The sequence below is a fragment of the Rhineura floridana genome, chromosome 13 (genome assembly GCF_030035675.1).
Source record: "Rhineura floridana isolate rRhiFlo1 chromosome 13, rRhiFlo1.hap2, whole genome shotgun sequence".
Classification (NCBI taxonomy): domain Eukaryota; kingdom Metazoa; phylum Chordata; class Lepidosauria; order Squamata; family Rhineuridae; genus Rhineura; species Rhineura floridana.
In genome coordinates, this window is record NC_084492.1 from 8,993,497 (window position 1) to 9,019,255 (window position 25,759).

The window sequence follows — 25,759 nt, forward strand, 5'->3', positions numbered from 1 at the left end:
ATTGTTTGGTTGGAGAAGTGCACTGGAAAATTCAGAGAAGGGCGAATGAATTTTGAAAGACGGCTGTGTTTTGGTTCTTGTGCTATTTCGGAAAGTGCGAGTTTGGGGTGTCTGCCTTTGAATGTGAACTGATTTGAATTTCTTCCCCATCCTTAATGCTCCATCCCTCCTCCTCCCCCTCTCAGCAGGCAGGAGTGAGGTTGCTTCTAGGAAGGAAGCCTTGTGGCTCTGCCCAGCTAGGGACCTGCTTTTACCCCAGGGATTCTGAACCTGGGGGATGTGAGGTAGGGATTCTGCTTAGGCAACATTGCCTCACCTTTCAGCTTTGATCAAAGGAGGGAATGGCAGGAGAACCATCCAGGCCAATGAAGAAGCCATTCACAACAACAGTGCAGAAAGGGTCAAACCAGAGAGCTTCCAGGCTCGGCTTGTTAAATGATCCCAGCAAGGAGTTTCTGTTGTTCCTGTTCCCTGTAATGGATTGCCTTTGTCCAAGGAGATTGGTGGCTCCCTGTCAGTGGGGCAGTGAATCCACTCTGGGTTTTAATCTGGACTTTCAAGATGCTGTCCAACGTGCTGAAAGTATTTAGCAGAGGTTGAGGAAGAACCATACCTCAGTGGTAACACGCAGCATCTGCTTTGCATGCAGAAGGTCCCAAGTTCAACCTGTAAAATCACCAGTCAAAGCAGAGGTGAGGAAGGCTTTGGCCCACCAGTTGCTGTTGGACTACAACTCCAAGGATCCCTGCTGCTTACTGGCCAATCTGGCTGGAGATGATGGGAGTTGGAGTCCAATAACATCTAGTGGCTTTCGATACCGTTGACCACGGTATCCTGTTGAATCGCCTGGAGGGATTGGGAATAGGAGGCACTGTTTTACAGTGGTTCCGTTCCTATCTCTCCGGTAAATATCAACGGGTAGTGTTGGGGGACGAGGTTTCAGACCCTTGGCCCCTCAACTGTGGTGTGCCACAGGGTTCTATCCTCTCCCCCATGCTATTTAACATTTATATGAAACCGCTGGGAGCCATCATCAGAAGTTTTGGGCTGCAGTGCCATCAATATGCGGATGACACGCAGCTCTATCTCTCATTTAAATCCTCACCAGAGTTGGCTGTGGATACCTTGTCCAAGTGCCTGGAGTCCGTAAGTGGATGGATGGGACAGAACGGGCTGAAGCTGAACCCCAATAAGACCGAGGTGTTACTGGTGGGGGACAAGATAAGGTTGGATGATTTTGACCTGATACTTAATGGGGTGAGTTTGCCCCTGAAGGACCAGGTCCGCAGTCTCGGGGTCATCTTGGACTCCCAGCTGTCTATGGAAGCTCAGGTTTCTGCAGTGAGCCGGGCAGCCTGGTACCAGCTTCATCTGGTACAGAGACTGTGACCCTATCTTCCCATACATCTGCTCCCACGAGTGATACATGCCCTGATCTCCTCTCGATTAGACTACTGTAATGCGCTCTACGTGGGGTTACCCTTGAAGACGGTCCGGAAACTCCAGCTGGTACAAAACGCGGCGGCACGCTTAATAAAGCAGACCCGCCGCCGCGATCATATCACCCCAGTGTTGACTGAATGACACTGGTTGCCAGTTGTATACCGGGCCCAATTCAAGGTGTTGGTTTTAACCTTTAAAACCCTATACGGTTCCGGCCCCGTTTATCTGAAGGAACGCCTCCAGTATCACAAAATATGCCGCCAAACAAGATCAGCCTCACAGGACCTTCTCTCGGTCCCACTGACGAAGACAGCTAGGTTGGTGCGGACCAGGGAGAGGGCTTTTTCAGTCGTGGCCCCCACCATCTGGAACTTACTTCCCTTTGACCTTCGGCATGCCCCCTCCCTGTTGACTTTTCGCCGAGCCTTGAAGACCTGGCTCTTTAGGCAGGCCTATGGGATCTCTGGGGTGGGCTAGATTTTATACTGTATTAGCGTAGGATGGTCTGTTAGATGAGACGTTATGATATTAATATTATGATGATTATGTATATGTTGAGATTGTATTTTATATTGTACATCGCCCGGAGTGTCCGTTCGGTCGGACAGATGGGCGTCTGATAAATAAAATTTTATTATTATTTATTATTAGAGATCCACAGGATTCCCTGTCCATGAGTTAAAGGATCTCAGTGGTAGGGATGACAGAGAATTCTGATGAAAACAGAAATTGGAGCAGAAACTACTGATGTTTCCTTGTTCGTCCCATGTCTGGAACAGAAATTGACCCAGCTAATAAGAGCGGGATTTGCTGTTGTTACTTTCAGTCTGCGAATGATACATAGTCCTAGGCTATAGTCTGAAGGCACATGAGGCCACCACGTTGTGGAAGCTAAGCAGGCCTTGGTCTGGTTAGTGTCTGGATGGGAGATTGCCTTGGGTTCTATAATGAAAGAAAGGTGGGGTATAAACGTAAGAAATAAAATAATAATGTGGTACAACATGTTTCTGAATTTGGGATGAGAGGATCTATCAATTTTAGTTCTCTCCATTCCTCATTTATCTGATTTTAAATTTGGTTCTCCACATTTCTGCAGCCATTTGTGATTTTTTTTAAAAATCCTCATGAAAATTCTTCAGCATTTTAGCACAGATTTCTCCTAATGTACACATTTGTGCAAGCAGTTTATGTATTTTTGTATGTTATTTTCATTTTTGTAAACATTGTTTGGAGAACTGCATCACAAAATTTGGAGAGGTGCAAATTTGGAAGGATGGCTGTGTTTTGGTGCTCATCTTGTTTTGGAAAGTGTGGATTTGACAGATTCAGCTCTAAATGCAAACTAAATTAAATTTGTCCCCCATCCCTCATCAGAAAATACCAGTTGCCGGACACTGCAGAAGGGAGAGTGTTGTTGAGCTCAGGTCCTGCTTTTAGGCTTTCCAGAGGCATCTGGCTGGGCACTGTGAGAACAGGATGCTGGATAAGATGGGCCAGAAGTTCTAATGAAACTTCCATCAGGTGAAGGACAGGCGTTTTGGGTGGCCGTAGTGCAGAGGGGGCCCTTGAGGAGTCACAAGAGCATGCTGACACCAAAAGCACCCCCTTGAGGAATCAGGTGAACCTGATGGCCTTCCTGCCAGACCTTCCCTTTTCTCCCCTGGGCCCCAGGAATAACAATGGCAACATGCCATTCTGGGGGAAAACCAAAACCTGTAATGCAGCACCTGCCTGGCTGCTCAAGTCTCCATTTGGGTAGTTCTTTGTGAATTAAGGGGGCAACTAGTGCAGACCCTGAACTGAGAGAAAGGGGTGGTGCAGCCTCTTGCTATAAAATCTTGCAGCCTCCGCCTTCTGGTGCAACAGTTTGCTTAGGGCTTTCTTTAGGGCGCTAGTTTGCAGCTTTAAGCTCAGTTGCTATCCATCCCCTCTAGGGGTGACGTGGGCTTTTCATTGGAGTTGATTCATAATATAAAGGCTCGTGTGAAACAACCTGCCATCTCCACTTGAAGGTATGTTTGCTATGTTCTTTTCAATTCTCCCCTCCTCCCTGCAATTTGTCAGAAAGTAACAGTTTTGCTCACTGGCGGAATGAGAAGATGGCCATCTGATTATTAAAAATAAATGCTGGCGTCCAGCCTGCAACCTACTTACACATTAATCTTTTCTGACAGATGCTGATTAGCAAACACACTTTCAACTCCCAACAGGAGGACCAGTCCCCTGCTCCAGCTGTGTTTTATTATCCTTTAAAAGCTATCGGCCTAGTCTAATTACGAACTCCAACCTCTTAAGGCCTTTGTGCTGAGGATCAGGCCTCTAGGAATATACCCGGTCTCTTTAAACCTAGAAGAGGGTCAAATGAAGGCAGGATCAAACATGCTTCCTGTTTTCTGCAAGAAAGGGGGGGAGATTGTTGGTGACAAATCAACATTAAAGCTGTAAATAAAAGGAAGCCGGAAGCATCTGCTTGGCTGACTTTGCATGATTTTGGCTACAGGCATTGCATCATCTTGTCATGGATTTAGGGAATTTCGTTTTTTATTTTTTTGCTTTAAATGATTGATGTTGCAAGTTAGACTAATGGCTCCGCTTAGCCACAGAGATCAAATTCACACAGGATTGGGAACTCCAATTTGTTCGGTTTGCATTTTAAGGTCTTCCCTCATTCAAGGACCAAAACACAAACCGAAATGCAGCTCTCCCTCAGAATTCACACTTCGCTGAATTTTGTGGTGCAGTTTCCCCAACCAAAAAATCCGTACAAAAATGAGCATATTGAGCAAACATGTGCACAAACATGCATCTATTAGAGATAGTAACATACAAAAGTGCACTGTACTAGGAAAAATTACTTGCAAAGATGTTCCAGGGAATAATGGAAAAGCCCCAATGCCTGTTGCTTGCAACAGTTCTAACAGGAAGTGCAGGAGATATTATGCGCACTTCAGGCCAAACTAGAAGAGGAGTTAATTGTGTGAATGGAAATAACAAGCAGGCGTGGTTTTTTTTTTAAAAAAAATGTAAATATCAGCTGCAGGGGGGAGTTAGCTGCAGCAGAAATATAGTGTGTGAGGAGGAGAATTAACCCTTTCCTCCTGGTGTGGTCCTGACAAAAATAGCTCCTATGCTGTTTGCATTGGGATGGAGCCTCCATTGCTGCCAATGTGAATTTCCTTCCCAATGCAAATAACAACTTATGGGGATAGGATCTTTGCTGGTACTATGGCAAGAGGGAAGGCTTACATTTTGCTCCCCACACCCTGTGGCTCACACCCTTGGCAGCTTTGGGGGGTAGGGGGCATGCAGCAATTTTTCATTTAAGCCATGCACATTAATTTCATTCACAGAGTTAGTATCACATCTAGTTGTGGTTCTCAGGTGGAGTTTGCACTAGGGATGGGAAGATCTGTCAATTTAAGTTCTCTCAGATTCTTATTTTTCCAGTCTTAAATTCAGTTCTCCACAATTCTGCAGCAATTTGTGATTTTTTTTAAAATCCTCATGAAAATTCTCCAGCATATTAGTGCAAATTTCACCTAATAAACACATTGTTGTAGTCAGTTTTGACTAATATACACATTTTTGCAAGCCACTTCTCATGATATGATACATTTTTGCATGTTCTTTTCACTCATTTTTATGCACACACTACCCTGGTATATACATTTCTGTAAACATTGGTTGGTTGGTTGGTGAACTGCATTGCAAAATCCAAATAAGTGCGAATTTCAAATGATAGCTGGTTTTGGTTCTCATATCGTTTCTGAAAGTGTGAAGTTGATAAATTCGGCTTGAAATGCAAACTGAACCAAAATTCTCACCCATCACTAGTTTGCACCAAATAGCTTTCCCACATTTGAAAATATAATCAATATCAAATCAATTTTTATTACACTCAACAGACCATTGAATCATCAGATAAAAACAGATAATATTATTACAACCTCACTTTAAAAAGTATAAATGGAATATATATAAATAAGTGAAATACAGGAATACCCCGCTATACGGACCTTCACTTTACGGACACTCGTGAGTATGGACATATGTACAGTAGCACCATTCCCCTGTTTACGTACGCTCGCTTCGCAAGAACGGACACTTAACGGCATGACGCCACCGCCCGATCAGTTTCCACGACAAAGTTTTTCTTATAATAAGGCCTACTGTGTTTATTTTAGTTATAAATGTGTTATTTACATCAGTTATGCCCGTATATGACGATTGCAGTGCAGTATATGCATTGATAAGTGAAAAAAGGTAGTGCTTCACTTTAAGTACATTTTCAGTTTACGTACTTGCTCTGGACCCATTGCGTACTTTAATGCAGGGTATTCCTGTAATACTTTTTAAAAAATGACAAAGGACCAAGCAACACAAAGTTAGTTTGGAGACTATCAAACAATCATTAGTGGTCTAATATGAATAGCCAAGTTCAAGAATTTGGCCACTTGCTCTGTAATTGACTTGTTAGTGTTGGATGTTGTATCTGGCGCAAGCAGATGCCCAGGATGCAGAACAGTATAGTGACAGGCTAGATGCCAGTTGAAGCAAATAGCCAGACAAGTAATAAGTTTTAAGAGTCACTTTACTGACAATAGAGGTATAGAATATATCACAAGCTCTCTCTCTGTACAAACTCCTCGACCCCCACACCAACTGGCCAGATCTGCCAAGTCTTATAGATAAGGCCAGCTGGTTGCCTTGGATACTTGTCCTTGAGATCTGCACGGACTCTGAGCGTCTTGGCCTTGTAACTCTGCCATGGAAAAAATACTCTTACGAACTTTTTACTTGCCAACACCCCCCACCTATTTTTCCATAGCCTTCTTGCTTAGCATTTCCTTTGAAGATGTTGTTTGGAACCACAAAAGTAACACGCTTTTTGTCCATACAGTCTCTCTTGTGCTGCTTTGTTGTTCTGCTTTTCCACGTTGTGTTTAGACTCAGTCTTTTCCTGCTTTGTCATTTCTTGCCTTCTTTGAAATTCTTGTAAAAGTTTGCCTTCTATATAATCCATATTGAGATTGGCATCGTCCATTGCTTCCAAAGAGCTCACCAGACTATCATAACTTGAATCTAGTGAAGCTAATGTGATATACACTTTTTGCGTTTGAGAATGTTCAATTTCACGTTCTGACAACTCAGTAAACAGTCTGTTTATTTCCAACAAATGCTCTGACATGGTTGTATCTCCAGATAAGCGCATCTGATACAATTTTCTGGCCAGATATATTTTAGAACTAGCAGTCTTTTTCACATGAATATTTCTTAAAGTTTCCCAGGTTTCCTTAGCCGTTGTTGCATCATGCACGTGCAGTAATTGAGAATCATCAATAGCAAGAACAATTAACGCCTTTGCCCTCTCATCCAGCCTTCTCCAATCTGCTGGAATTGGCACCACCGCGGGTGGGTCTTCTGCGATAGCTTTCCACAGGTCTTCTTTCACTAGAAAAGCCTGCATTCTCTGTTTCCAAGTGCCATAATTTTTCCCTGTCAGCCTTTCCAAGGGAATCCCGGCCGATAACGTAACAGACATACTTTCACTTTTCACAGTTCACCGCCTTTGTAATTAGAGCTTCTCACCTCTGTCCTTCAGTTAGTTTTTTTCTTCCCACGGCTCTCTCACAGCTTTCAGCTCAGCTTTCGGTTTCTCCGTCTCTCTGCTGTTTTACTCGCTGGTCTGCAGTTCTGGCTTTTCTCTGCCGCTTTTCTGCAATCCTCAGCACCAGGTAATCCTCAGCACCAGGTAACCATCCTCTGCTACCACTTGTTGGATGTTGTATCTGGCGCAAGCAGATGCCCAGGATGCAGAACAGTATAGTGACAGGCTAGATGCCAGTTGAAGCAATGAGCCAGACAAGTAATAAGTTTTAAGAGTCATTTTATTGACAATAGAGGTATAGAATATATCACAAGCTCTCTCTCTGTACAAACTCCTCGACCCCCACACCAACTGGCCAGATCTGCCAAGTCTTATAGATAAGGCCAGCTGGTTGCCTTGGATACTTGTCCTTGAGATCTGCACGGACTCTGAGCGTCTTGGCCTTGTAACTCTGCCATGGAAAAAATACTCTTAGGAACTTTTTACTTGCCAACAGTTAGTACCTTGAGGTAATATAATCATAAGAGATTTGTTAAAATGAGCAGGGAAAGACTGGGTAATAGGGTATATTAAGTCCTTCCTGGCCCTTGATAGAAGCTACAATACCAAGAGTCAGTCAGTCAATCTTTATTTTCAGTCAACCGATCACAAATACAAACATAGTATTAAGTATTAAAAATAAGACTACTTGGTAACAGAAGCTATGGCAGACAGCAAAGCAGTTCAGTGGAATTAATTGCCATTCACAATCTTACAGGGTCTGGTCAAAATGGCCAAGTACAATACCAAACAATATGCAAGGACACAGCCTCTGCATTGTTGGAGCGGCAACTCCTAGAATTCATGGGAGTTTTATTATATCTGCCATTGAGAAATTTCCAACATGTATAGTAGATGAAGAGAATTTCCAACATGTAGATGAAGAGAAATGAAGCTTGGTAGGAAAATAAGAAATGCACATATGATTCAACATGTTTGACAGCAATAACACATGGAGCAATGGGCTAGGTAGAAATATTTTGATGCCAATAGCCTCATGATTAGAATCAGAATTAATCTTACCATTTGTTATATTGATCAGGATGAGACCAAGGATAAAATAGAGCTTCTTTATTTAATAATTCTTAAACAGTAAAACACCTGAGCTTGTCCTGTGCTAGGCCTCACCCAGCACACACAACACTGACTAACTCCAGTAACTAAATCAGTCTAGCTTGCCCTAGGGTGTGTAATACCCTCTAGAGAAAGTCAATTCTTTCTTTGCTGTGCATCTAACCTAAAGACACATTTTAATACATTTCCCTTTCTTTGAGTTCTAACTTATTTTGTGTGTTTTTTCCTATCAGCAAACATTGTGTAGAATAACATTTAGTCTCTATAATGTTCTGGTTTTCAAATTACTCTTCTTCTGGATGTCACTCTCTTCAGACTCTCAGGAGATAGGCTGTCTTTGGCAGGTGATGCTTGCTCACAAGAATTTGTTAGTTCTTTGTTCTCAGTCTTTTGAGATTGTTCTGTCAATAAATTCTGCTCTTCTGGTATTTCTGCTTCTGAATTCTCACTTTGTTGTGAAATTGGTTGCGGTTTGGGAACCAACTGTGGATGTCTCCTGTTCCTTCGGAATGTTCCATTGTTGGTAATGACAACATAAGATCTTGGAGTTTGACTTTGGCTCTGGACTGTTGCTGGTTCAAGCCATCCTTTCTGGTCATCCAATTTCAGTTGTACTTGTGAATCAGGTTGTAATTTTGGAAGTGTCTTCACTCCATAACATCTGTTGTAGTAATATTTGTAGTTTCTTTTAGCCATGTTGTCTACAACACGGACCTTTCCCAAATCAGGCCACTTAGGATACAAATTTGCTTCTAAGGTTGGAATTGGTGTTCTTAATTGTCTTCCCATTATCAGTTGTGCAGGACTGTACTTCGTTGTGTTGATAGATGTTGCTCTGTAGCTTAGCAGTGCCGGGAAGGGATCTACCTGACATAAGATTTGCTTTGCTGTCTGTACTGCTCTCTCTGCTTCCCCATTGGCTTATGGGTAATGTGGACTGGCTGTAATGTGACAAAAGTCATATTCCTTTGTGAACAAAGTAAACTCTTTCCCTGCAAATTGTGGTCTGTGATCTGTTACCAGTTCATTTGGGCATCCCCATCTGGCAAAGATATTCTTCAGACAACTAATAACAGTAGAGGTTGTTGAATCAGGCATGTATGTAATCTCTATGTATCTGGAGAAATAGTCTATTGTGACTAAGTACTTTTGTCCTTGTAACTCACAGATGTCTGCTCCCACTCTCTTCCATGGTCTATCTAGCAACAGAGTGGTAATGAGTGGTTCCTTCCTTTGTGAAGGTTTATTTGTCTGGCAAAACTCACACTTTGCTATTATTGCCTTGAGGTCTTGCCCTATTCGTGGCCACCAAACAGCCATTCTTGCACGTTCTCTGCACTTAGTGATTCCTTGATGACCTTCATGGAGTTTTCCCAACATTTCCTGTCACATTGTAGCAGGAATGACAATTCTATCACCAAATAAGACTGTTCCTTCCAACTCTGTAAGGCTTCCCTTTTCTGCAAAGAAAGGTTTAAGGTTAGTTGTCACTTCAGACATGTACAATGGCCAACCAGTTCTGACAAATTTCAGCACTGTTGAAAGGTCTGGGTCAGTGCTGGTAACTGCGTGGATGCATTGAAGGAGTGTGGTAGAAATTGGTTTAGAAGATTTACATAGACTTTGATTTCCTCAACTAACTGGGTTGTTTCGGGGTCTGGAGTTTCCAGTGGATTTCTTGACAGTGTGTCTGCTACAACAAGAGTCTTGCCTTGTCTGTATTCTGCTCAAGGATTGTACCTCATCATGCGTAAAAGGAGTCACTGACATCGTATTGGTACTTGATCCAGGTCTTTGCAATTTATCACCGGTACCAAGGATTTATGGTGTGTACAGAGTATAAATGATTCTAGCCCATAGAGATATTCTGAGAATTTTTCACAAGCCCAAACAGCAGCTAGACATTTCTTTTCTATCTGAGTGTATTGGGTCTCAGCTTCTGTTAGCATTGTTGAGCAATAGGCCACTGGTTTCAACTCTCCATCATGATTTTGGAGTAATACTCCTCCCAGGCCATAACTGCTGGCATCAGCATTCACTACAGTCTGCTGGTTAACTTCATAGTAAGCAAGTACTGGAGTCTCTGTTAAGAGTTTTTTCACTGTTACGAAGGCCTTTTCTTGGCTTGGACCAAGTGTATTTAATGGGTGTAGCTTCTCTGCCAAATTTGGCAAGAAGCGTCCTAAATAATGTACCATGCCCAAAAAATTTTCAATCCTGCGATGGAGTCTGGAGGTTTGATTGCAGAAATGGTTTCTACTTCCTTAGGATCTGGACTCACACCATGCTCATTTATGCAGTGTCCAAGATATGTAAGGTCTTTCTGGCGTAAGATGAATTTGCTGTTGTTGAGTCTTAACCCTGCTGCCTTTAATGTTGCTAAGACTTTGGCCAATATTTCGTCATGTTCTGCCTTTATTTTGGGTAGTAGTGGAACTCATATTATTCTGGCGGTGTGAATAGCATAGGGTACAGCTTCTTCTTTGAGACTTATCTGTACTGGTGCTGTCTTCAAAGTTCCAACTATGTCAGGAATTTCTGTGGAAAGTTCATCTAAACGTTGCACCAACTCCATCATAGTTGCAACATCTCAGCTTAGGAGGCACAGATCACATAGACCTTAAAGTCATAGCCATTGTCTCTATAGCAGGTTCTTGTTATGAAGTATCCCATGCAATTTAAATTCTGTCCTCCAGGACCAGTTAAAACTGCTGTTGTTTTCTGGAGACTAGGCAGGTTAGAAAAAAACTTGTAAACAGACTCAGAAATTATGCTGACATCTGCATCAGTGTCTATTTTAAACTTTATCGAGAGCCCACTGATTTATAGTGATATTTCCCAAGGATCTGTGGAATTTTCCACCCATGTGACTGGACCCAGAAAAAATGGTTCTTGACTTTTCTGCTGCTCCACAGTTTCACTCACCATTCTAGTGAGGGACAGTGGCAAAATGACCTATCTTCTTACATTTGTGGCCTTCTGCAGCCTTTGCCGGACAGACTGCTCTTTGTGTGTGCCCTTTCCCACATCTTGTGTATCCAGGGGATTTTATTTCAGCATTAGATGTTTGGCCATATATTTGTTTATGGTATTTTGGCATTTGGGGTTTCCATTTCTGCAGGGGTTTCTTGGCTATTTCTTGCAGCCCTTTTAAAGCACCCTGGTCTTGGACCCGGCCTTTTATAAGCTCTGAGTTTTTTATCATTTCCATAGCCCTCTCCAAAGTGAGATTGGATTCCATCTGCAGCTTCTGGGACTGGTCTTTATCCAAAATTCCCACTACCAATTGGTCTCTGAGCATTTCATTCCTGGTATCCCCAAAAGCACATTCATCAGCTTTCTCATGCAGCCATCTTATGTAGGCCTCTGCAGATTCCCCTGGTTTCTGATGTCTCTGGTCAAAGCATGCCCTCTCATGAGTGAGATTTTTGTTTGGCACAAAATATTCATCAAATTTCCCCAGGACTAGGAGATAGTCATCCTGGTCCTCTGCAGCAGCAAATTCAAATGATTTAAATATCTGCTCTGCTTGCTGGCCCATGGCATAAATCAAGGACCATACCCGAATTTCTTCCTTCTCTTCAGTCACTTTTGTAGCAATGCAGTATCTGGAAAACCTCTGCTTCCAATCTGGCCATGCTGCAGGCCTGGTGAAAGCAAAGGCCTCTGGTGTGGAAAACTTTGCCATTGCTTTTCTTTGGGGTTTTTTTTTTCAGTTGTCCCAGGAGCCCTACTACTCTGGAGACACTATGAGGACTTCTTAACTTCTGACACCATGTTATATTGATCAGGATGAGACCGAGAATAAAATAGAGCTTCTTTATTTAGTAATGCTTAAACAGTAAAACATCTGAGCTTGTTCTGTGCTAAGCCTCACCGAGCACACACAACACTGACTAACTCACTCCAGTAACTAAATCAGTCTAGCTCCCCCTACGATATGTAATACCCTGTAGAGCAGTGGTTCCTAACCTGGGGTGCATGCACCCCGAGGGTGCGAGACAGAAGCAGAGAATTAACTATACAACCAAAGATTTTGGAAAACTCATTTATCTTAGCTAAGTCAGGCTAAAACACACATTAAAATAAAATAAAATGAAAATGAAATAAAAAAATGAACTGTATTTTTCCAGGGGGTGCGAGAACATATTTTGGAAATCCAAGGGGTGCTGGCAGTGGAAAAGGTTAAGAACCACTCTAGAGAAAGTTAACTCTTTCTTTGCTGTGCATTAAACCTAAAGACACATTTCACTACACCATTCAGTAGTTGACAATTTTTAATGTCTCACTTAAATCAGTATTTTAACTACAAGCTGCAGTCAGTGTAATGATTAAGAACCCATCTGCACTGTACATTTAAAGCAGTATCATACCACTTTAAACAGTAATAGCTTCCTCCAAAGGATCCTGGGAACTGTAGTTTGTTCAGGGTGCTGAGAGTTGTTAGGAGACCCCTACTCCCCTCACAGCACTACAATTTCCAAAGTTCCCTGGGAGGAGGGATCAATTCTTAAACTGCTCTGAGAATTGTAGTTGTGTGTGGGCACCCACATAGCTTCATTTGGGATGAGTGGGTGCAATTTGGTTTGGTTTGCATTTTAATGCAAGCTTATTTAATGCACACGTACCAAAACAATGTACAAAGCAAAACTCAGCTATCCTTCAAAATTCACGTTTCTCTGACTGTTGTGATGCAACTCTCCAACCAAAAAGTCTATACAAAGATGTATGTGTTAGGGGGAAGTGTGCGTAAAATTGCATATACTAGTGACCATAACACAAGAATGTATTATGTTTCCAAAAGTGTGTATACTAGGCAACATTGCATGTAAAAATATGTATAGGAGGAGAGATGTCCACTACAATGCTGATGAATTAAAAAGAATCACAAATTGAGGCAGAAATGTGAAGAACAGAACTTAAGAGTGGGAAAATGAGAAGATGAAATTGACCAATTTGTCCATCCCTAAGCTCCCAGCATATCCATTAGGACTGACTGCTTTGCAAGCTGTGTGGCCTCTCATAATGGAGTCTGATACCTTGAAAATGGAAGCAACTCATGTTCATGCTTGCCAAATCTTAGGAATTGTGGCCAGTATATACTCAAGCCCATCCCATGCCAGGATTCTGTCAGATTCTCTTTGTATTTATCAGGCACTTGGCTGAGACAATGCTTGTGTTAAATATTTGACAAGCATGCAAAGCTACATTGCAATTTGCTTCTCCAACTCAGGCTCAGAAACCAGGATGGAAAACTACAGGCCTCGTTGTCTAGCTTGGCAGAATGTCAGAAAAACAGCTGTAGGTTATATCTTTGATAACAGCTTTAAAATATAAGGTACAAAAGATTTGGAGTGCTGGCTGGGGAACCGGAGTTCGGGGGCCGGGGTTGGAGGGGAGAGTTTCCGCTGAATGCATTTCTTACTGGTGCTGCATTCCGAGCTGACACATCTTTGAAGAATGACAGCCAGAGAAGAGTTGAGAGGAGAGTAGGCGAATGTGAGAAAATGAGTCCAGATTGCCAGCAGAGCATAAATGGACGATAGGTAGGAATTTCAAAAAATCATGGGCTGTTTTTTCAGTAAAGCTTTTCACAAAGTCTTATCCCAAAGCCCTCCCCCTTTAGCAATCTAGGCAAAGGAGGTGAAGTGACAGCTTTCCATATGGGTTACTAGATGTAGCTCTCCCTTTGACCTCAAGTGCTGAAAGATCCCCCCCCTCTATATTGTTAGATCTGTCTCTAGATCAATGTTTTCCAAACTTTTATAAAAATTTAAAATTAGGCAGATAGTTTGCTCCTATAGCCAAGAACTTTTAGAGCATGTGAAAGAAGGATCACTATTCTATGGTGGCTCTGCTCCACTGGCCACACTGCTGCTTCCTAGGTCCTATGCACCAATGATGTGTTACGTTTCTGTAGCAAGCCGCCAATGTCTCCAGAGTGTGTTGGTTAGCCATTGGCTGGATTGGGGAGGTAGGCATATACCATAATAATACATGTTCTGAGATGGCTAAGGGGTGATCTTCCTTCCTTGCTAACTTTTTTTTTTTTTTTAGAAATACTTACATGCCATTTTACACATTCCCCAGCCAATATGTTTCCCAGAATGCCCATGGGAAGACAATACGGCCTCATCTGCGCTATACATTTAAAGCGGTATCTAAACAGTCGTGACTTCCCCCAAAGAATTATGAGAAGTGCAATTTGTTAAGGGTGCTGAGTGTTGTAAGGTGACCCCTATTTTTCCCACAGAGCGATGGAATTCATTCCCACAGGAGGGAGGGATGGCCACCAACTTGGATGGCTTCAAAAGAAGATTAGACAAATTCATGGAGGGTAAGGCTATCAATGGCTACTGGCCATTGATGACCGTGCTGTCCCTCTGGCCAGAGGCATTATGCTTCTGAATGCCAGTTATTGGAAACTGCAGGATGGGAGAGTGCTCTTGCTCTCCGTTCCCATAGGCTTCTGGCTGGCACTCCGAGAACGGGATGCTGGAGTAGATGGGCCATTGGCCTGATCCAGCAGGACTCTGCTTATGTTCTTATGAGCTACAATTCCCAGAGTCCCCTGGATGGAGGGATTGATTATTAAACTACTCTGGGAATCACAGCTCTGTGAGAGGAAGAGGGCCTCGTAACAACTGTCAGTACCCTTAACAAACTATAGTCCCCAGGATTCTTTGGGAGGAAGCCATGACTGTTTAAAGTGATATGACACTGCTTTAAATGAATAGTGCAGATGGGGCCTCTGTGACAACATCCTCACATGGAAAATTAAGTCCAGGGAGAAAATGTCCGTAAAAAACCCGTCCCATCAATTGTATTCTTTTGCTCTGCCCATAAGTGGCTTGCTCAATGGGGTTCCCTCGCCACATGAGCTTCCCTGCAACAGTGTTGCTTGCCACTTCCTAGGAGAAGCAAGGTGGTGAGGAGTATGGCACTGTGTGGGTGCACTAGGGGGAGCACAGGATTGGTTCACCCAGTGTGCTTGCACCATGCTGATCTCTCCAGCACCTTGCCGTGTGCTGCCCCTCTCACTTCCAGCAAGTGGCAGCCATGCCAATGCTGGGAAGTTCACATTGCAGGTCCACCTTACCAGGAGAGCCGCTTCTGGCTCAGTGAGTCAGTTGGCTTTGTTTGGTCTCAGTGGCACAAGTCTGATTGGCTATGTAGCACTATGACATCATCCCACTCGCTACATTCTCCCTGATTGGTGGGGAATTAGCTGGTCTCTGACGCAGAAAACAGAAAGAAGCCACAGCCAGCAAAGTGTTTTGGGGTGGGGGGATGGTGCTGAAAGCAGCATCAGTTCAAAGCAACAGCAGTGCTGAAGAGCATGAAAAGAAAGAAAAAAGATACGAGTGTTCTCATCATCAAAGCATAAATCTTCAAACCCACTATTTTCAATCTTAAAATCAAAATGGGAAAATTTTCAGCATGGTCCTCAGGAGTGTAGTCATCCAGGATCTTGGGGGGTCTTAGAACCCTTACTTTTCTGGGCGTAGGGTCCCAGCAGGGTCTCTATGTCTCCAGCATCCTATGGGTCAATCAGCATGAAAGAGGACAGTGTTAGCCACTGAGAAGAGTCTTCTATCATGCTTCTTTGTACTTTCCTGCTGATTGGAGCCAATAGGAGTGAAAGGAGGTGAGTCAGCCATTGAGAAGACTCTTCACAGTAGCTAACACCCTCTGCTTTCATGCTCATTGGCTCCTAGGAACATTTGTGGTGGGAGAAGGCATTAACAAGGATCTCATTCTCAACCCGGCAGCAAATAGGGGGGGCATGGCTGTGACTATCATGCAGGGGCCCTCAGGGCCGGTGCTATCATTAGGCCAACCAGGCAGCCGCCTAGGGCGCAGACCTCAGAGGGGCGTCGTACTGACCTTTGAGTGGCACAGTTTTATACAGATTAGTTTTTTAACCCTTGGAAAAATGCAACCAAAATAAATTTAGCAGTTTCAAGTTTTGTGCTTTTCATTTTTTCTGCAAGACATTTGTTTTTGAAAATTGGAGTTAGCCATTTTTGGCTGTGTGTGTGTGCGCAAGTAGTTAGCCTTGCCTAGGGCACAACATTGCCTGGCACCGGCACTGGGGGCTCTGCTCTTCTGAATTTGCCTCTACACTACTGATGGTCCAAGATATGTAAATCAAATTATTCGCTTCCCATTAAACACCAGAGCAAACAATTCCATCTGGATCCAGAAGTCAAACAGCACCACTTGAAATCATCCTGCTTCTCGTACCAATAGATAGATCTTCTCTTCTGAGTTAGGTAGAGTTAGATATTTGGGGGGTCAGAAGAGAAAGATTCCTCAATAGTATCACAAAGCCCATCATCATATTAGCAGAATTCTGGCAGGAAAACAGATGGAACAAAATTATATTCTCTTTCAAACATGCGCAGGCACATACTCACACTTTACGTTTGTGTGTAAGAAGGAGCCCACTGCAAAATTCCTTTATTGCTATTATTACTGTAAGCAGCTATGCTGTTGTGGTCCCAAGAGTGTTCCTTCCGAGAGGGTCTAATCCAGGTATTCTCTTCCCTTAATTACTTCTGGTAACAGCAAACTGTAAATGTCTAAAGTGCTTGAGCAGCTGCAGCAGCTTATTAGGGCAATGATTAAAACACTGAAAGTGGGAAAGCTTTTTATGAGGACTGGGTAGTGCAAGTAACACAGAGATGCACATGCATCCGGCATCCTCTTGCATCCAGCATCTTCTTAGGGGAGACAATGACCAAGTCATTGCCCTCCCTATCTGTACCATTTCAGGTATATGATGAGCAACGGCTCATCTACATGGGAGCATTTCTTTGTAGGAAATACACTTCTTTTATCTTCGATTTTCATTTGCGTCATCTGGAGTTCCTGCTCAATGTTAGCTGCTCATCGCTTTTTCCCATTCACACAAGCTGGCATTCCTCTGGGGAGGATTAATCTCACTTTTTCCCACCCTCTAATTATACATTTCCACTCCTTCTGGTGTCTAGGTGACCGAGCATGCTCAATCTGTCCTACCAGCTGCAGTAGGTTCCTTTAAAAAAACACAGAGGTGCAAATATCTGTATTTCCTGGTAGGATACAGCTGAAATACAAATCTTTGTTTGAGCAGTGTTATGCTTTTGCACACAAGTTGAGGAGGAAAGAAACTAAAGGCACCATTTGCAGCAACATATAAAGGCCAGCAGAATGGAGGAGAGCAGCCAGAAGTTGCTTGTCAGACTACAGAAAATAAAATGAACAAAGGAAGGAGGAGGGAGTGGGCATGGAGAGGGGAATGATTGACACACCCACCTAAAAGCATTGGAGCAAAGTGTCTGCAAGCACTAGAGAAAGGGAGTGAAGACTTTTTTTCCTTCCTTTTTCATATTACCAGTGGATTGGGTTAGTACCGATTGAGGGGAAACTGTGTGATAGCTTCTGTTTGCCAGTAACGTCATGTGAACCATGCAAATTAAAAGGAAATGTGAGTAGCACCAAACACATGGTAAACCACCGTGTAGATGAGCCCCAAGTTCAACTCAACCTTTAATGAGAAAGAGAGTGGTAGGTTCCAGGGGCATGATCCATCTTGAGTAAAGCACTTTTAAGAACATAAGAAGAGCCTGCAATAACAGGCCAAGGGTTCATCTAGTCCAGCATCCTGCTCTCACAGATGCCTATGGGAAGCCTGCAAGCAGGACCTGAGTGCAACAGCACGCTCTCTGCTTGTGAGTCCCAGCCACTAGCGTTCAGAGATATGCTATGACCCATTGCTTAACTCTGCTACTGAAATTATTGCTGGCATAATAATACATACATTGAGCAGGATCCTGGAACTGTTATACCGTGCTGTTCCTCAGAAGAGGCCTTTTGGGCAGACGTGGGAAACATTTGGCCCTCCAGATGTTGCTGGACTACAGCTCTCATAATTCCTGCTCATTTGCCATGCTAGCTGGGGCTCATGGAGTCCAGTAACATCTGGAGGGCCACAGGTTCCCCATCCTTGAGTTAAAGGATCTCAGCAGATGCTGCCAAAGGCCTCTGAGATGAGACCATGATGAGTGTCTTCCAGTGAGAGTACACAGGCTAGATGGACCAGTGGTCCTCCAACCCAACAGAATTCATCCAGGCCTGTGGTGGATCTTGCTAAGCTTGCACTGGATCACAGAACAGTTTTGGACTGCAGTATGGCATTTAATCTATGATGCTTTTAACTGTGTTTGATTGTATTATATGCTGCATTAATTTACTGAATGGGCTGTAAACTTTGTGACCTCTCAGCGGTGAACAGCCTTTATAAATCCAGGAAATAAATAAATGTATCTATTTATTTAAATACTGCTTACTTGCCAAATCAATTTACAAGTGGTTTATCTGTCTAACAGACAGACAATCTGCAAAAACATGTTTTTAAAAATCTGCATGAAAATTCACAATTTAAAATGTACTTAAATACATGTTTAAATACATATTTGTGGTAAATTGTATTCAAACATTTTATTTTCATGTATGCATCTCTAAAACTATTTCATCCTAAAACAGAAGGGTTGCCAGGTTCATGGCCTGATCCTGATCCTGTATCTTTAGGAGAAGAGAAAGTCAGCCAAGTGCAGGTGTTCTTGCAACACTGTAATGAGAAAAACCACAAGGTGGAATTCTCCCTTCCCCCTGCACAACTTTTAAAGATACAGAAGACCTCTTGGTTGCCAGACCCAGCCTCCAAGAGGTCTTCTGTATCTTTAAGAGTTGTGCAGGGGGAAGGGAGAATTCCACCTTGTGGTTTTTCCCATTACAGTGTTGCAAGAACACCTGCACTTGGCTGACTTTCTCTTCTCCTAAAGATACAGGACCTGGCAACCATATTTGGAATAGGTCAGTTCACATTGGAATTCACAGAAATTGAATTCCTCAAGCATCTCTATGGGCAACATATATACATAGCAATCCTCCCACCTGCATTCTGCAGTGGTTGTGACCTCAGGAGGGCTCATCATGTAGATCCAAATACAGAATGGTACATCAGGTAGAACTCACATCCAAAATGGCACCCTTGAAGTTAAAAATCCCTTCCACCATTCCTGATTCATCCATAACCATTGCTTATATTCCATTTCCAAACCTGTATATCTGTTAACTGGAAGTCATCTGCAGCCTTATCTTTGGTAGTGTGTGACAACCAGGATTTTCTGTCACATGATGCTGCTGCTTTAGTGATTAAATGAGCACACAGCAACTTTGGGATGCAGAAGACACAGAGCTGTATGCGGGCAGCTGCTATGCCAACATGACACAAAGCATGTACCCAGAGACAAAAATGTGAAATCCCCCCTCTGTAAAACACATGCCATAAGGTATAATTAGAGACTGACAGCAAACAGTGGACCACAGTACATCCCTCGCGAATGAATCATCCCTCCAGAAATAAATGCGGGGCTGCCTGAACCCTATAATGAAAGGCTGAAAGGCTCAATTAAAGAGGGATATACCTTCAAGAACTGCTACAGTAGCCAAGTTCAGGATATTACTTTCTGCTCAACCACAGCAAGGGGCAATTAAGGCTGGCCCTCTTGCAGGGCTTCATTTAACAGTCCTACATATTAAGCGGTTTGAGTGCACCTGGGACAGTGGCAGGGAGACAAAGCGAACATGAGCCAAAGAGTAAGCACATACACATGCGCACACTCCGACTGGAAGAAAGCCCGAGCCATTTTTTGAGAGCCTCTGTTGAATTTGAACTGGAAAAGTATGTGTCCAGGTTTCTTGCTCATTTTAGTTATTTTACAAAAAAAAAATGTTTAATTCATCTTTCCAAAATACAAAATCTGAGGCATTTTTTAAAAAATCTCTGTTAAATCTGAATGGGAAAAATGTGTGTGCACGCATGCATGGGTGCGTCCAGGTTACTGGTTCAGAATAAGGTTTCTTTTTTTCTTTCTCTTTTTGAATCTGTTTAATTAATCTTTCCAAAACACAAAATCTAAAGTGTTGTTAAGAGTCTCTGTTCAATAAGAACTAGGAAAGTGTGTGTGTGCCAGGTGATTGGCTCAGAATAAGAGCTCATTTTTTTAAAAAAAAAAACACTGCATAATCAATGCTTTACCACTGAGCTATGGCCCCTCCTCTGAAAGCACCACATTGGCTGCATCCTACCTTTACTAATGTAAATGTACTGCCTTCAAGTCGATTCCGACTTATGGCAACCCTGTGAATAGGGTTTTCATGAGGCTCAGAGGCAGTGACTGGCCCAAGGTCACCCAGCGAGTTTCATGACTGTGTGGGGATTCAAACCTTGGTCTCCCAGGTCGTAGTCCAACACCTTAACCACTACACCACACTGGCTCCTACCTTTACTAGGGTGTGGGAAAGGAATCTAGGTCTATCAGTCTTTAGTAGGAAAGAAACAGGGTCTGCAGCACAGTCAAAGCCTTTATTGAACAGCATCCAGGATGGAGGAAATCCTGAAAAGGAAAGATGCATGTAAGATTGCCAACTGGTCACTCCAACAGGGCTCCTGTGCCTTGTACAGTGGCTTATCAGACAGCAGAGTAGATGGTGCAGTGTGACTTATGACACCAGTTCATGTTGGGAACACCCATTCCCAGAGCAAGTAATTAAACACTGCAGAAGGGGAGAGATTTGGAGGTCCTTTGAAGTCCCTTCAGTTCTATGGGTTGCATCCAATCTTAGTTCTACTCAGAGTAAACCCATTGAAATTAATGAACATAAGAACTCAGCTTTTAATTTCAGTGGGTTTACTCATAGGCTGCAGTCCAATATAGGCTGGGCCCAGCCTCCAAGAGGTCTTCTGTATCTTTAAAAGGTGTGCAGGGGGAAGGGAGAATTCCACCTTGTGGTTTTTCCCATTACAGTGTTGCAAGAGCACCTGCACTTGGCTGACTTTCTCTTCTCCTCAAGATACAGGATCAGTCTCAGGCCCTGAACCTGGCAACCCTACTAGCCAGATTTCAATGACAAAACAATCCCTGCCCTCAGTTAGCAATGGCCCAATCAGACTGTGTCAATTTCACATACTGTATATTTATTCTTAAATCTGTTCTGTCCCATTTCCACATTAATCTTTATTGCTTTATTTATTTGTTTATTAAAAGTCCGTACTCAACTTGTATTTAATCACTAAATACAATGTTTAAATACATATTTTTCCTCAATATATGCATTTCTATATGTCTCCTAAAATGCACACTCTTTAAAAACACATATCGTTACATTTTTTGAGCTGGAAACTGTATTGAAAATCTGAAGACGTGAGAAATCTGAAGGAGAGGAGAGTTCTGCTTTGCAGCATAAAGAACGACAGAGGAAAATACTAATGATCATGTTAATGTTGCTGCTACCCAGAGAGGAATACGGCACCACCTAGCAACAACAGGCACAGCATGTTTAAAACAGATGCAAAGAGAGTGTGACCCATCAAATATGCATGTTTCAACAGATGTGGACACCTTGTTCTGATCCAAAGGCCCAAGCAAGATGGAGATCAGTCAGGCCAAGGTGCAGGAACAGAAGGGAAGGAAAGGCAAAGAGAAATCAGGACCGTGAACAAGGACCAAGGTTAGCAGTCCTGCTACCAAGGCAGAAATTCCACGTTGTTTCCATGCATTCTCAAAGGTCCTGAGAGGCTCAGGCCACTTCCAGCTTTTGAGGCCCATAGCCATAATAGAAATTTTAAAATGCCAACACAAAAGAGTGAGTGGTTTGGTTTAAATCAGGGGTGGGATGGATCTCAGGCCTAAGGGCCAGATGTGACCCTCTAGACCTCTCTATATGGCCCTTGGGTCTCTCCCTGGGCCATTTTCCCTCTCTCTGGGGCACACCCCTCACTGGCTCCACTTTGCATCCCAAGTGTTTTTGGCTGGCTGCCCTGAACTCTGATAATGCCTCTGGCTTGCCTGGTTGGAGGATAGGCAGGCTGCGTAGAAATTAGCATCCTGTACAAAGGTAAAATTTACATTAGTTGTTCCACCCGTTTTTGCCTCTTGCCCCCTTATCAGTAGCATGTGGCCCTTGGAAGGTTTGTTTATTAGATTTATATCCCACCCTTCCTCCTAGTAGGAATCCAGGGCAGCAAACAAAACACTAAAAACACTCTAAAACATCTCAAAAACAGACTTTAAAATATATTAAAACAAAACATCTTTTAAAAAGTCTTAAAAAGCAATTCCAACACAGACTGGGATAAGGTCTCTACTTAAAAGGCTTGTTGGAAGAGGAAGGGCTTCAGTAGGTACCAAAAAGATAACAGAGATGGTGACTTGGGCTGAAAGAGCTTCCCAGCTCCTGGTTTCTATAATCAACTGATCTCAGAGAACATGTTCGACACAGTCTAATCTTGTACCATCAGAACGGATACATTTTTATTAATATTTATGGACATTATAAACTCTTTAGTATGACTCTTCAACATATCAGTTAACAAAAAAAGTATTTTCCCAAATCACATCTCTTATTTGTTTAAATCCGTCTGTCATATTTTCGTCCAATGTGCATAGCAACCAGTTGTGCAACTTATCCATGGTGGCTCTATGTCAGTGGGGCAGTGGAATCCACTCCGGGTTTTAGTGCTTCAAGCCCCTTGGAAAAACCCCTGGAAGTTCAGACTAAAACCCAAAGCGGATTCCACTGCCCCACTGACATGAAACCACCAGTGGCCACTGGAACTTATCAGATGCCAAAAAAAAAGTGACTGTAAATCTGAGACCTTCTTTGAGCTCATGCCCCAGGCAAAATGGCCTCCTGCCTCCTCTCCCTCTGATTGGCCCTGCTTGTCTCACCTGTGCCTTGGAGCACCTGAAAGAGCTTAAAGGTCTGTGTGAGTGGGGGTGTGGGGTGTGACACCAGGGGCAGACAACAAAGACAGATCTTAAGAGTCTGGGTCAGGTGGTCAAGATGGCAACCCTACCCCCTGAGTGCTGCATCTGGCCAGTTAAAGGGCCAGTGCAGGTGTGTTTTGGTGGCGGCTGTTGGCGGCTTCTAGGCAGAAGGGTTCAAGCTGTAATGACTTCTTTGTGGAAAGCTCCTGATCCTCTGAGGATTCTGTGCCCCAGTCACCAGAGTACAGTAGCAGAGGTGTCTCCGCAGGGTTCAGGGAATAGGATTAAGGGTGGGAGAGAAATTCAATTCAGTTTGCACTCAAAGGCGAATCTATCTTATTTGCACCTCCCAAAACAATATGAGAAGTGAAAACACAGCCGTCCTTCAAAATTCACACTTCTCTGCAGTTTTTCAGTCAAGTCATGTCTGCTAAAATGCATATGTTGGGTTCAAGTGTGCAGAGAAGTGCATCTCTTGATGGAAAGAACATATAAAAATGCATTATAGGAAATTGCCTTGCAAACATGTGTATAGTCGGAGAAAGGTGCATTGAAATGCTAACGAATTTTCATGAGGGACTTTTAAAAAAAATAAAAAAATCACACGCTAATGTTGAAATGTAGAGAACTGAATTTAAGACTGGGAAAAGGAGAAGCTGGCAGAAACCAAAACTGCCCTTCCCTATATGTGATGAAGGTTTCAGTGGATTCACACGAGAAGACCAGAGGGAGGCGCCATCTCCTCAGGGTTGCTGTTGCAGGAGGACTCTCCATCAGAGGAGTCCTGATCTCGGATCTGGGATTATGACACACCTGTTGTGAATAATCAGCCACAGAAAAGCATATATGGAACTGCTTAGGCCACATCCGCACCATACACTGAAAGTAGTATCATGCCACTTTAAATAGTCACAGCTCCCCCCTCCCCCGCAAGAATCTGAAGTCTGTTATGGGTGCAGAGAGTTGTTAGGAGACTCACTTCATAGAGCTACAATTCCCAGAGTTCCCTGGGAAGAGAGATTGATTGTTAAACCACTCCGGGAATTCTAGCTCCATGAGGGAAATAGGGGTCTCCTAACAACTCTCAGCACCCTTCACAAACTGCACTTCCCAGTATTCTTGGGGGGAAGCCATGACTGTTTAAAGTGGTGCGACACTGCTTTCAATATATGGTGCGATGTGTCTTTAGTGTATTTATTTCTACTGGAGAAAAAGAAAGATCTTTGCCCATATTCAGCTGGTCCCAAACATCTAGAACAAAGAGCAGCTTCACTGCAGTAGAGATGTACAGCTTTTCCTCTGGGTGGACACCTTGTCCAAGCGCATCTTTTATGCTGGATGCTCCCATCTTCCATTCCATTTGGCACGAGAACTGAGGAAATTTACTTTGTTTGGGAACAATTACCATTAATTAGTTACAGAGCAATGCTTATTCCAGTTACTCAGAGCGGGCTGGGGAAATTAGCTGCTGCGTTTCATTTCCTCTTTTAAGTTCACAGGGCTACCCGGGGCTTTCAGACCATCACATATGAGAGCGGGCCCTGGTGAATTTTAGCTGATCTGAGTATCACTACACTGTGATGGCAGGCAGTTTTGCTGTGCCCCCCAACCCCTCTTGGGTTCCTTGGAGCAGAGCTTGGCAAAGTTACTTTTTTTGAACTACAGCTCCCATCAGCCCAATCCAGTGGCCATGCTGGCTGGGGCTGATGGGAGTTGTAGTTTTAAAAAAGTAACTTTGCCAAGCTCTGACTTGGAGGGAGGGTGGGGTTGAAACATTTACATTTCTAGTAATGCGGTGCTGTTTAGATGGCGTAAGGCAGGGGTAGAGGACCTTTTTAAGCTGGGGGGCCGCATCCTGGAGGTGGGTGGGACTGGAGGCATACACAGGCAGGGCAAAGGGTGTAACTCTTGCCTTTGCACAGCACCTCCACTCTGATGCCTCTGAGTGACAATTGCTGGAAGTCACAAGGGAGGAGAGTGCCTTGCACTCCTGTCCTGCTGGCGGGCTTCCCACGGGCATCTGGTTGGCCGGTGTGAGAACAGGATGCTGGACTAGATGGGCCATTGGCCTGATCCACCGGGGCTCTTCTTTTGGTTTTAAGCTTTATTCCAGCCGTGCAAAAGCCAGGTTTCTGACAAGCCACCTCTCCATCCTCAAGCCAGGCCAGGAAGAGGCATCATCACAGTTCAAGGACACATTTCAGCCAGGCAAAAGCACCTGAGGAGGGTGTGGAATAGATGAGGGGTCTGGCTTAGAGAGAATCTCAAGGGGGCAGGTAGACAGGCCCAGAGGGCCACATTCAGATGCTGAGCCTGAGGTTCTCTGCCTCTGGCATGAAGAGATGGAAGGATACCTGAGACACAATTAGAATTCTCCCTAACCCTCTTCAGGCGTTCACCCCCGTGAGATTAGACCAGTGGCGGCTGGGCGCTCCATGGCAGTGGGGCAGTGGAATCCCCTCTGGGTTTCGGTCTGAATTTTCAAGTTTGGCCTAAAACCCAGAGCAGATTCCACTGTCCCACTGGCATGGAGCTACCACTTAGAACGGGGATGGGGAACCTGGTGCTGCACTTTTGAGCTTGCTGAGTTTTGGGAAACAAGAAGCACGCCAAGCAAGTGAGCAGTAGTGTGGATATTGAGAAGAGTGATTAGATACAAGGAATTAAAAGAATGTAGGCATTGGGAAGCCAAGGGAATATGTTTGAACAGATGATAAGAATGAGCCCATGAGTAGGGGTCAGGGAGAGCAGCACCATCATGATAAACCATGGAATA

General features: G+C 43.6%; 1 long non-coding RNA gene across 1 annotated transcript in view; it reads left to right on the forward strand.

Annotated features, from left to right (window-relative positions):
- Positions 1 to 3,359: 3,359 nt before the first annotated feature.
- Positions 3,360 to 25,759, forward strand: part of LOC133369302 (uncharacterized) — a 41,490-nt gene continuing 19,090 nt past the window's right edge. Inside the window, exons 1-2 of the long non-coding RNA XR_009758865.1 lie at positions 3,360 to 3,455; positions 21,606 to 21,724. This is a non-coding gene — a long non-coding RNA (uncharacterized LOC133369302). The remainder of the gene's footprint in view (positions 3,456 to 21,605; positions 21,725 to 25,759) is intronic.